Raw genomic sequence first — 12777 nt, 5'->3', positions numbered from 1 at the left:
GCTGGTTGTCAAGTCACAAGGGCACTCTGATTAATGCTGGGACACCACTTCTTTTATTGTTGATCATTTAACAGGATTTCCCTCTTAAGTGTATTTAGCAGCTCTGCCTGACATGCCTGTCACTTACCATGTGTTAATGTCTCATTATTTAAAAAAAAACAAACGTCGTAACATAAGAAATGCCAGCTATCATCAGAAGTTTTCTGTTGAGCCGAGATTCAGTTTACCTGCAAAAAATATGAAAATCCCGTCCAAACTCCCAAAAGTGGTGAGGTAGTTCACCAACAGGATAACAGAGGAGAGAGGATGAGAGGGTAGGTGACAGTGGGGAAAGAAGAAGTGGAGGAAGGATGACAAATTGAGAGGGAGAGGTAAAGGAGAGAATACATGCATCGACGAACCGGAATCAATCTGCATCTTCATAGAAAATGACATACAAGCGTCAAAAGCTGCGTGGACTCGTAAATGAACCGAGACATACAGGTGATGTACCAGCTCCCGTCTAAATGAAGGCTGTGGCGATGGAGGGATGGAGTGAAAGAGGATAACAAGGCCAAAGCAGCAGAGATCAGGTGGAAACAGATGCTTTAATTAGCAGACTGAGAAATGCCCGTAGCTTTGTGTGCATGTTTGATGGCTTTAATTAATTGATGTGTAAGATGAAACGCAGAGAGAAAATCAACAAAGGGGCATCTCTGCAAAGGTTAACAACCACCCACCTTCTTCTCTCCGCCTCTCCTCCCTTTCCTTTCTCTGCTCTCTGATCCGTTCATCCCGAGCGCTGGTAACGGAGGGAAAGAGGAAATGAGAAAGAGAGACTCGGAATGAGAATGAGGGAACAAAGACGCACAAGAAGACAGAGTAACTCTCTTTAATCAAACCAGTAGCTCAATGTGCCATCAGCTTTATAAGCGCCACACAACACACACACACACACACACACACACACACACACACACACACACACACGAAGGACATGCTTGTTCGAAGGCATACAAATGGAATTTTGCCCTTCAAAGACAAGGGAGAGATTTAGTTTTACGCCTGTGAGACCAGTGTACTGGTAGAAGTACAGAGATCAGTGTCTTGCCTGTGGCTTGAATCACCAAAGAGATTTTTTTTTTTTAAATCTCTTTCTAGTTCAGTGCAAGGGTTGCTTTAAGATTATTAGGTGGTGGGGAAAAGATTGATGGGACAGTTATGAGGCAGGATGATATGCGACAGGTTTTAGACTGCAGAGATGAGGTGACAGGAATTCAGAGTTTTTCATGTGTTTCTGGTTCCTGGGGGCTGTGAGTCATTACACTGTTTGTTACATCACATCCTATCATCTCTCCCGATTGGTGGTTGCATGCATTCAGCTATCATGAGGATTTGATTCTTTTTCCTGTAGGGAAAAACAAAACCAATCAGTGACAATGTCCATTGTTCTTTTAAGTCAAAGTGTACTTTATGCCATTCAAGTGAATAGGGAAATCTAAAGATTATTTATTTAAACAAAACTGATGGTAGAATTTAGTTTCGTTAACTGTGTCTTGTGTTTTGGTTTAGAGAAAAACTATTGAAAGGATTGACATTTGGTACAGACATTCAAGGTGCCCAGAGGATAAATCCTATGACTTAGTTCATCCCTAGATTTTTCGTCCAACGCCACCAGCAGGTCATTTTACTATGTCAATGAAAAATCTCCACCTATGAGGTGGACTGGCACAACATTTGGTTCCAACATTCATGGTTCCCAGATGATGTATCCTAATGAAGGAGCGAAGGGTGGATCTGACCCTAGTCTATATCCCCAATGTTCCACTTCTGGGATTGCTCCGTTGTTGATGGAAATTACGCCAGATTTCACTCATTTAGGCCGGATATCCGTTACCTTGGGCTTCCTTTGTGTTGTTAAACTTCCTTTGTGTTGTTAAACTCCGGTCGATTTACGAGGACTATCGTTAACCTTTTCTCAAGATCTCTGCAGGGTTAATTGAGACAGCTAGCTAGACTTTCTGTTGCACGACTAAAACAACCTCTGAACGTACACATGTTCCACCAAAACAAGTTCTTTCCCTAGGCTATTTTGCAGAGGCACTGTTTCTCTACTTGGCGCTTAGCGCCGCCCAAGATGATTGTGATTGGTTTAAAGAAATGCCAATAAACCAGAGCACATTTTTCTCCCATCCCGGAATGCTGTGTGGACTAGCCAGACCCTCCTCCGCGGCGCTGTGGAGGAAGGCCTGGCAATGTGAGACTAGGTGTGGAGCAACACTGAAGCAGCCGAGGAGACAGACTGCTGAACAGAGATTAACGTGGATTTATTCCACACAACAACAAAAAAACATAAGCCTAATCAAAAAACATAAGCCTAATCAATTTTGAAATGCGTAAAGCACAAATGCTCTAAAAGCGGTACTTAACTTGCCTTGTTCTTTAAGGGGTTTCACGGACAGCAGATTCCTGTGTGCTCTGGCCGCTGTCTGTCCTCTCCAACACTCACCAACTCCGCCGTCTCACGGCAGGGCAGAGCACCAAACTGCCGACCGTGGCACCGCCATACTCTGTGGTGTCTTTGGCGGTGGCACCCCACCTGCAGAACTGCTGGCTGGCGTGAGAGAAAACCATGTTGCAATCGGGACCATGATGATCCATCCTGTCTCTGGGTTTTTTCCTTCTCTTCTCCTTCTCTTCCGTTTTCCCTTCTGCTTGTCTGTCTACGCCGCTCCGTTTTACCCCTGCTGGTGTTGTGTCATAGACTGTTCCCCACGTTAATGTGTTTCCTCTTGCCTAAATCTAAACCAAACCTTATCCCTAACCACGTAGCTAAGCATTTAAACAGGAGGGAAACACTTTGACAGGGGAACAGACCTATGTCGATGTGCTCCGCCCCCTTTTTTTTTTTACTGAGGCTGTGGCCAAATAACTACATGTGTAACCAGACACTTGGAAAGGTGTCGGCCATATTGGATTACAGGTCAAATGTCGACAACGCCACCTTGGGACTGTCACCCAAAGAGTACTCAAATCTTGGGGGTTCCAAACCCAATTTATGACTTTAAATTACTTAAAAACCAGGGGTTCCCACAAACACAGGCAAGTGCAAAATTAAAGGTGCTGTAGATATTATTGTGAAGATCCAGGATTTAGTGAAAGAATTTGAACATCAACAACTTCTTAGTCCCTCCCCCCCTTTCTGCTAAAGCCCAAAATGGCCTCCTAAGCCCCTCCCCCCACGAGGGAGAATGAATGCGTGTGCCTGAGCAGTGATTGACACGCAGTTAGACATCCCCCTCCCCCCTGGCCCTGATTGGTGAATCTGAACAGGGAGCGGTGGATTTTTGCAAATCACACTACAGGCTGTAGGTGGTGACAGAGGAGCCGGATTTTTGTTTTTAAATGACCTGCTTCATGTAGTTCTACTGGAACATAGGGTCAGTTTCAGCAAATATGACAGAAAGTTAGTTTTATAAGTCTTACCTACTGCACCTTTTAAAAGTCAGAGACGTAAATTAAAAAATATAAAATATTGTATTGAAACAATCATTAAAGGGGCGCCTGGGTGGCACACCTGGTGGAGCGTGCGCCCCATGTACGGAGGCTCAGTCCTCGCCGCAGCGGCCGCAGGTTCATTTCCGACCTGCGGCCCTTTGCTGCATGTCATTGTCCCTCTCTCTCCCCCCCTTTCATGTCTGGGCTGTCATGTCAATTAAAGGCCTAAAATGCCAAGAGAATAATCTTGAAAAAAAGAATTCAGTAAAAATCTATACAACACAATTAAATCAAGATACAAAGTAAATGCTGTAAAATACTAATGCCTGGAATTTAAAACAATCACAAATAAAAGACACAAAATATACAAAAATGGAAGAGATACTAAAAGCGACACAGGAGCTACGGCCACACTCAACTGAAGGGGCACCTAAAAACAAGTGGCCTAAAACTTCACAAAACACAGCAAACAAAAAGAAAACAATAATAATCAATAAAACAAAACACCGCAAAGGCACTCATAAAAACATGCACATAAGAGAAGAATTAGCCACTTACTTCCCACAACCCACTATTTCAATTTAGTACCATCCTCCAACAAAATGATAAAACAAAAAAAAACACAACAAAGCCGAAATGAACATAAACAGTCTATTAAAACAATCAAAAGGTCGTATAATAAAAAACAGTCTCTCGGTTGTGTGCAACGCTCCCAAACAGGAATCATTAGGACATATCAAACTCTTGGCCCCGAGTGGACTTTGGGTCTGGACCTCAACAAGTCGTCATAACTATGATGATGCAGGAGCAGCATAGCACACAGGGACACCTCGAACCTGGAAGAGCAAGAATTGCTACCGGTATTTATATCCGGGGGACTGATCTGTGCACTTGCTGCATTGGCCGATTGTGTGGGCTCGCCAAATTACGTTAAACCATGTGTCCAGCTACTTTATACAGCTCACGTTTCTGTATCGTGTGAATAGTTAACTTAATTTAATATTGTATGTGGCGTTTTCTTTTGCGAGGTGCAAATGTTACACCAGAACAAGTTCCTTAACCGAGACTATTTTGCAGAGCCACCGTCGCTGCGTCTGGAGTTTAGCGCCACCCAAGACCATTGTGATTGGTTTAAAGAAACAACAACCCCTGACCATTTACTCTCCTATCCCAGAATGCTGTTTGGATTAGCCAGACCTTCCTCCGCAGCGCTGTGGAGATAGGTCTGGCAGTCTCGCATTGCCAGACCTATCTTTTCCTAAATCTAATCTAAGTACGTAGTTTGGTTGCCTAAACCTAAATTGTTTACGTGGTGCCGGCATGTCAATTTAACACACTACGTGCCACCACTACATAATGCAGTGTTAAGAAGTCCTGGTCATTTCACATATTTCTGTGAGATCAGGTTGTTTAAGCAAATGAAGTAATCAGCATTCGCAAATAATTATGTATATATGTATGTAACATTTTTAATGATGCACAGCAGCAGAAGGAAACGGACATGTTTCAGCCCAAGGCTTTTCTCAGCGTTTCTCATATATATCAGTGTTTCCCGCAGGTTGAGAATGTACTTGCGGTGGTGTGTGGCGCAGGACGTGACGGCGCGGTGCGTAATGGCTGGGTTTAGTAACAATGGGTCCAGTTATAAACTAGTGAAACGAAGGTGAAAACAATGACTACACAAAATGATCAGATAATTTAGAAAGAAAAACCTATTTACATATTAGTCGAAAAGATGATACGGATACAGATGAAAATATTGCGTGACTATGCAGCATCTGACACAATTTCAGGGTAGTTATTAAGGCTGCACGATATGAGGAAAATATGCGATATGCCCTAACATTGTTGAATATCGCGATGATATAACTTGTGATAAATAAACAGATATTACAATGTAGCCTACTCAGTTCTGCATTACTGCTGCTTTCAGTATTTTGCTAAAATACTAATGGTTCAGCAGATAAAATACCTGTAATACTGTACTATGATCCATATAGAAAGTTACATGTTATCATTAATCTTAACGCTGTTCCCTCCTAACTCCTGTTAAATTATATAAGACTAGGGCTTTCTAAAGTTAATTCTTGTTAATTTTGTTGGTTAGATCATTGTTCGTTTTTTGAAGTGCATTAATCCGTGATTGTGAGTTGTAGTTTAAAACTTTTACAGACAATTTAATAAAATGAAGGGTTCTATTCGGGCTAGGGTCCACAAATACAGTTAAAGGTGCTCTAAGCGATTTTGGGTGATGGCACTTCTTGTTGACATTCGAAGTATTTTCAAACAAAACAAGGCTAGCTCGCCCCTCCCTCCTCCTCATCCCGTCCCCTCTCCCTCCCTTCCGTGCTTCCGCGCACTAACCCCCCAACCCCCACCCCCAAATCCTTCTTGTCCAGTCTGGTCTCACAGAATTCTGTGAAATGATCATGAACTGTTAACACCGCATTACGCGGTGGTGGGATGGAATGTGTGAAAATTCTGTGTGGCCACCACGGAAAACAATGCCAATGTAAAGTCAATGAGAAGATGACGTAGCATTAGGAGCGACTACGGTAGCGAGTAGTATGAAAGCCCGAAAATCCGCGTAGGGAGGTTGGTTGGGGTGGTGGATGGGTCAAACACAGGACTTTCACCCAGGAGACCGGGGATTGTGTTCCGCATGTCACCTTTCCTAAACCCAACCGTAACCGTCCTATTATTGTTTTCCTAAACCCAACCATCCCGTTCTTCTTTTCCTAAACCGAACTGTCCCATTGTTGTCCCGCGTGTCATGGAAATGTAAGCCCACCCACGACCTTTTCCTTAACTTAAGGGGCCATGTTCATTTCACAGAATTCTTCTGTGGGCCCATCTCAGAAGTTTTTCCATTACGGAATTTTCGGCAATCCGTGTTCATTTCACGGAATTCTTCTATGGGCCCATCACGGATTTTTTTGCAATTCTGTGAAAATGCAACAGATTTTGAGTTGTTCATTTCACGGAGTTCTGTGAGATCAGGTTGTCTTGTCGGTTATTGGCTGGAATGCTGTTTGTTATGTTTTGTGGTGCAGGTTGGCACAGTTTGTTTTTGTTGGCGTTTGTGGAGCCTGGGCTGTCTACAGAGACCGCATTTTTTTTTTACAGTGTGTTCAAGGGGACAAGCAGCTCGCAGATAGTGAGGAGATGTTTTCTGTATGTGACAAAAAATGTTGTAGCCTAAAAAACGCGTGACATAGCTTAGAGCACCTTTAATGGATACAGACACGGAGAACTGAAGGCTCGGTTAGCAACCATTAGCTCTGAGTAGCGGTTAGCTCCAGTCAGAGATGGTTTAGCGCCGGTTAGTTAGCTAGCTAGCTAGACTGCCGCGGAGATGGGTAACAACCAGACTCTGATAAATGACGTTCGGGGAGCTTTCACAGCAGCGTGGCCGCGTTGTTCTTACGGTTTTATTAGTACAGTTAATCCCATTGTAAGACCACCAGCAACATGCTACTACTAACGTAACGATAGCCTCTCTGAGCAAGTGCAACGTTGACGCTGTCATGCACGTGGCACGCAACTTCACGCGGGGGAGGGGCTGGAGGCAGCTAGTCTATGTGCGCTGTAAAAAATACACCGTTGTTGGATAGAAAATTGAATTTGTTTTTATATATATATACACTCACCTTGAAGATTATTAGGAACACCCTACTAATAGCGTGTTTGACCCCCTTTCGCCTTCAGAACTGCCTTAATTCTTCGTGGCATTGATTCAACAAGGTACTGGAAACATTCTCTAGAAATGTTGGCCCATATTGATAGGATAGCATCTTGCAGTTGATGGAGATTTGTGGGATGCACATCCAGGGCACGAAGCTCCCGTTCCACCACATCCCAAAGATGTTCTATTGGGTTGATATCTGGTGAGTGTGGGGGCCATTTTAGTACGGTGAACTCATTGTCATGTTCAAGAAACCAATTTGAAATGATTTGAGCTTTGTGACATGGTGCATTATCCTGCTAGAAGTAGCCATCAAAGGATGGGTACATGGTGGTCATAAAGGGATGGACATGGTGAGAAACAATGCTCAGGTAGGCTGTGACATTTAAACAATGCCCAATTGGTACTAAGGGGCCTAAAGTGTGCCAAGAACACATCCCCCACACCATTACACCATCAGCCTGCCCAGTGGTAACAAGGCATGACGGATCCATGTTCTCATTCTGTTTACGCCAAATTCTGACTCTACCATCTGAATGTCTCAACAGAAATCGAGACTCATCAGACTAGGCAACATTTTTCCAGTCTTGAAAGATCCAATTTTGGTGAGCTTGTGCAAATTGTAGCCTCATTTTCCTATTTTTAGTGGAGATGAGTGGTACCCGGTGGGGTATTCTGCTGGTGTAGCCCATCCGCCTCAAGGTTGTGTGTGTTGTGGCTTCACAAATGCTTGGCTGCATACCTCGGTTGTAACGAGTGGTTATTTGAGTCAAAGTTTATCTTCTATCAGCTGGAATTAGTCGGCCCATTCTCCTCTGACCTCTAGCATCAACAAGGCGTTTTCGCCCACAGGACTACCGCATACTGGATGTTTTTCCTTTTTCAGACTATTCTTTGTAAACACTAGAAATGGTTGTGCATGAAAATCCCAGTAACTGAGCAGACTGGAAAATACTCAGACCAGCCCGTCTAGCACCAACAATCATGCCACGCTCAAAGTTGCTTAGATCACCTTTCTTTCCCATTCTGACATTCAGTTTGGAGTTCAGGAGATTGTCTAGACCTGGACGACACCCCTAAATGCATTGAAGCAGCTTCCAAGTGATTGGTTGATTAGATAATTGCATTAACGAAAAATTGAACAGGTGTTCCTAATCAAGGTGAGTGTGTATATATATATATATATATATATATATATATATATATATATATATATATATATATATATATATATATGCCCAGCAGGTTTTGGGCTGCTGGCTCAATTTAAATAGGGAACCAAATTAATCTCAGTACACTGAAGCCTCTTTAGTGTACTGAGATTAATTACATTACAAGCTTGGATTTCCAGATAGAGTGAGAAGTGGGTAATCTTGAATAAATGATCAGCATCTTGGTCCCACAGCTCTCTTTTTAGCCTCTTCCTTTCTAGCCTACTGTAAATGTTACTGTGGCTACTTGATTTTTAATCAGAAAAGAATATTGTAAACTGCAGGAAATATCCGTTCACTCAGTCATTTGCTCCAATATTAAGTTAATACTAAGTTAAAGAAACAAACCACTCTTGTTTTTTTTCCATACAAATGATCTTGTTACGGTAATTTCCCTGAACCATGTCATCTTTCACCATGTTAAAACTTGGATCTAGAAAACCCTTGACATTAGGGAAGATTGCAAGATTTTAAACTTGTCTTAAGCTCAATTAGGAAAAATGGATATGCATCTAAAATGCCGGTTAAATGGGTGCTCACAGCGTACTTCATGGTATAAATGTGGTGGAGAAGGTAAAACAGGGTAGTCGGACGGACAGGAGAAATCACCCAGGGCAATCCTCAAACCTAATCCCCAGGCTACAGCCTCAGAGACTCTTTTTAGCAGAGCTGGAGAGCTGTTTGTTTCTGTTGTCTTCTCCACTATCTGTTCCTGTTTGTATTCTTCCATTCTGTGTTATGGTTATTGACATTTTCCCGCAGAAAACAAACATAAATTGTTCACTCTATAACATTTTCAAGTGCAATTGTCCAGCTGCGTTTTTAACAGTTTATTTATCATTATCGTTTGACTGATGCCAGTCTAAGGAGGCCTGTGGTAGACAGAGATATAGCTTGTGTGTGTGTGTGTGTGTGTGTGTGTGTGTGTGTGTTATTTGGCCTGTGAGGGCAAGTGTGTGGATTTTACTGCTGTTTTATAGTCCATTACCAGCCCATTACTGCAGCCTCATGGCCCCATTCTCTTCTTTTTATTCTGTTTCTCTTTATGGCGTTATGTAGCTAAATAATGATAGCAGAAGGGGCATCGGTACTAGCAGGGCTGCTACACACTCAAAAACACAGGCAGGCAGTTTTTGGCAGGAGAGACAGCTAACACCATTCGAGCTGCGTTTTCCACCCAACTGTCAAGCTGTCCAGCCTGAAACTTTTGAAATGTCTGAACTAGGTTTGTTTCCACCCATTTGCTTGATGCAGATAAGTAAGATGCCTGAGCCATGGTATGTCTGACAGAAAATGGAAAAGTCTTTTGATAACTGAGACCAAAATTGATTATTTTCTGTAAAGGTATAACACAAACGTGATCAATTTTGTTCATGTTTTGATTTGGAATTGAATGTGCATTGATATTATGGAATTAAAAGCTACTCTAAGGATTTTGGGCATTATTCACTTTTTTTAAACACACTGCTATTATTCTGAACACAACTGTACATAATAATGGCTGAGAAATGTGGGAGGATTGACAAGAAGTTTCTGTAGTTTCGATATATTTTGACTCATTCTTTGCCAAGACTGTCTTCTCGCTGAATTACCAGATGTTCAGACCGAGGACCAGTCCTACATTAAAAAATATATTGTTGGAGACACCAGCGCACTTGCTTCTCATCTCCCTCTTTTACTCAGCCACCTAGAGCAAGATCTACCTCGCAATTCCAGTCACTCTCCATTATCGTTCAGGTGTCTTCTAGCAAGCTTTGTTCCATGTGCTCCTCGCGGCTGCCACCCTCGGACAGTCACAAGCTCTGCTCCTGCTGTCATGCTTGGCCGTGCCGAGCTGAGGCCTTTTTCATCTTCTATAACCTCTAACCCCCCACCCCCCTCCTTCCTCCCTTCTACCAAGCCACTTTGTCAACTACTTTACACTTGTGTCACTTGACGACCAACTCTCACCCACTGCCAACATTGGTACAACAACCCGATCGTGTAGATACATGCTACACAACATCAGAAGGAGACGTCCTCTTCTAACCCAGAAGGTGGCTCAGCTTCTGGTTCAGGCTCTTGTCATCTCATGCCTAGACTACTGCAGCTCCCTCCTGGCTGGTCTGCCTGCTAGTACCATCCGATCTCTGCAGCTCATCCAGAATGCAGCAGCTCGACTGGTCTTCTCTCACACTATACCGCTCCTCGGCTTCCTTCACTGGCTACCAGTTGCTGCCCGCATTCGTTTCAAGACACTAGTACTTGCGTACCGTGCTGCGAACGGATCAGGCCAAGCTCACATCCAGGACAAACCTTACACCCCAGCCCGTCCACACCCCTCTGCATCGGCCAATCTGCTTGCTGCTCCCTCACTGCAATCCCAACAAAATCACGAAATCCCGACTGTTTGCTATCCTGGCTGCTAAATGGTGGAACGAGTTCCCCATTGACATCAGGACAGCTGAAAGTATACACATCCACCGCTGCAGCCTAAAAACACATATTTTCCAACTGCATCTTGGCTAAACCCCCCCCCCCAAAAAAGCACTTATATGTGGCTGTTTGTAGTTTGGCTTATTTGAAGCTAATGTATTTGCACTTGATTCTTGCTGTCCGGAGTTTCTACCTTCATGGTTGAATGCACTTAATTGAAGTCGCCTTGGATAAAAGAGGCAGCTAAAAGACATGTAACGTAATGCATCGGCTGCACCCCAGTGCTCCAAACCGTGAGATGAATAAGACGAGGAGGCTGACCATGAGGAACAAGACCCAGCTTCCCTTTTCAAGGACACAGTATTACCTTGTCGTCAACCTGCCTTGCCTCTTTACTTTGGCCGCAGAGCGCATGGATGCCCCTCTTCCCCCAGGTCACGTGCCAGTAGTGATGGCCATTTTCTTCATTTTCTGAGCCCACTAGATGGCGCTCTCTGTTCAACAAAGGGTTGAAAGCGCACTAAATTGCCATTCCATGAGCCTATTTATTTAAACCAAAAGCAGTAGTGGGCTCAGAAAAAAAGAAAATGGTTCATGAAGCTTCATTACAAGCTATGTGTCAGCTGCCCACCCATCTTCCACTACGCCAAGTGGGAGTGGAACACCCCACTGTCAGCTAAACCACCTGCTGTTGCCTACACCCACATACTGCACTGTCGATGGCTATAGATATGTTTTTTTCCTATATTCTTTTTTTATACATATTGTATGAGCATTGTTGCAGGCAGCCTGAGAGAACAAATGCTTCACTGGATTGTTTTGTAATTTAATTTGGAAATCTTGAATCTATAGTGCGTCATTTCTGTCGCCCCCATTAAGGAATTCTAAGTACTGACAGCATGACCACAAAACTTTAGGCGCATCCACATGATACAAGCCTTCTGTGATCGCCCCCCGCCCCCAACACACACACGCAGTTGCTAGTAGTCAAGGAGAACACGGAGGATTAAAAAAACATGATGGACTCTTCAGAAGAGGTAATTATCTTCACTCGAGTTTCTGTGTGTGAAAGTTGCCGGACGACAAAATCTTTTGAACATAGCCATACTGAGAAATCCAGAGAGAGTTTTGTGGAGCTGATGATGAGTCTTAATTAGCTTTGTAGCAACTCATTTGGCAACAGCTTGAATGTAACGGACGTTCATTAATATCAAAAAGTTACGCACTAATGCTTTAAAGAGTAACTTCCTGGAAATCTAGTTTTTGCTGATCTCCAGTGATTCAACTTTTTATCTTGCTGCAGTGATGTACAGGTGTACATCAGGATACCGTCACATAACTTGTGTGTGGTTACGGTGTGACCACACCCAACCAGAGTTTGAAACTTTCAACTAGAGAGGGCATTGAGACGCTACTTTTCAGCCTGGTGTTGTTACTCTAAAGAAATCTCATCTAAACTAGCTGTTGCATCAAGCCTTTTTAATTCAAGTACTTACAGGTTTAAAGACATCAAATGATATCATTAAATAAAGGGCTCTTAACCGCTTAAAACATCCTACACAGCTGAAAACTGGCCTCCTGTGCAACCCACAACATGGGGGAAAAGATGCAGTGACTCTACAAAGGCTGTTTCCTGTTGATTTTAAATGGAACAGCTCCAGGTTGTGTCTGTGTGTGTCATTATGAAGCATCTGTTCAACAAACAAGAAACAAAGGGGAAGAGCAGCTATAATCTGCTTGGCCTGGGTGCAATCCATCAACACGCATCATGAACTGTGTGTGCATGTGCGTGTATTTCCTGGTGACGGTGGCGGGGTTGTGTGTCTCAGAAGTGATTAGGGAGTGTTTTCAGCTCTCAGACATGACGACGCTCCTCAACACCCACACACACTCAGCGCAGCCCAGCACAGTTTGACCCCAGTCTGTTGTCATCAGGATAGCTTGCTAATTAAGAAGAGCTTCTCTTACACTGAAAGAGACACACACACA

General features: G+C 43.4%; 1 pseudogene; it reads left to right on the top strand.

The window, feature by feature from the left end:
* The first annotated feature begins 9636 nt into the window (after positions 1 to 9636).
* On the top strand, positions 9637 to 10881 carry LOC116036537 (annotated as a pseudogene).
* The last annotated feature ends 1896 nt before the right edge of the window (positions 10882 to 12777 follow it).

The sequence above is a fragment of the Sander lucioperca genome, chromosome 1 (assembly GCF_008315115.2).
Source record: "Sander lucioperca isolate FBNREF2018 chromosome 1, SLUC_FBN_1.2, whole genome shotgun sequence".
Lineage (NCBI taxonomy): Eukaryota > Metazoa > Chordata > Actinopteri > Perciformes > Percidae > Sander > Sander lucioperca.
The sequence above is the reverse complement of the archived record's forward strand: the minus strand, read 5'-3'. Positions and strand labels throughout refer to the sequence as shown.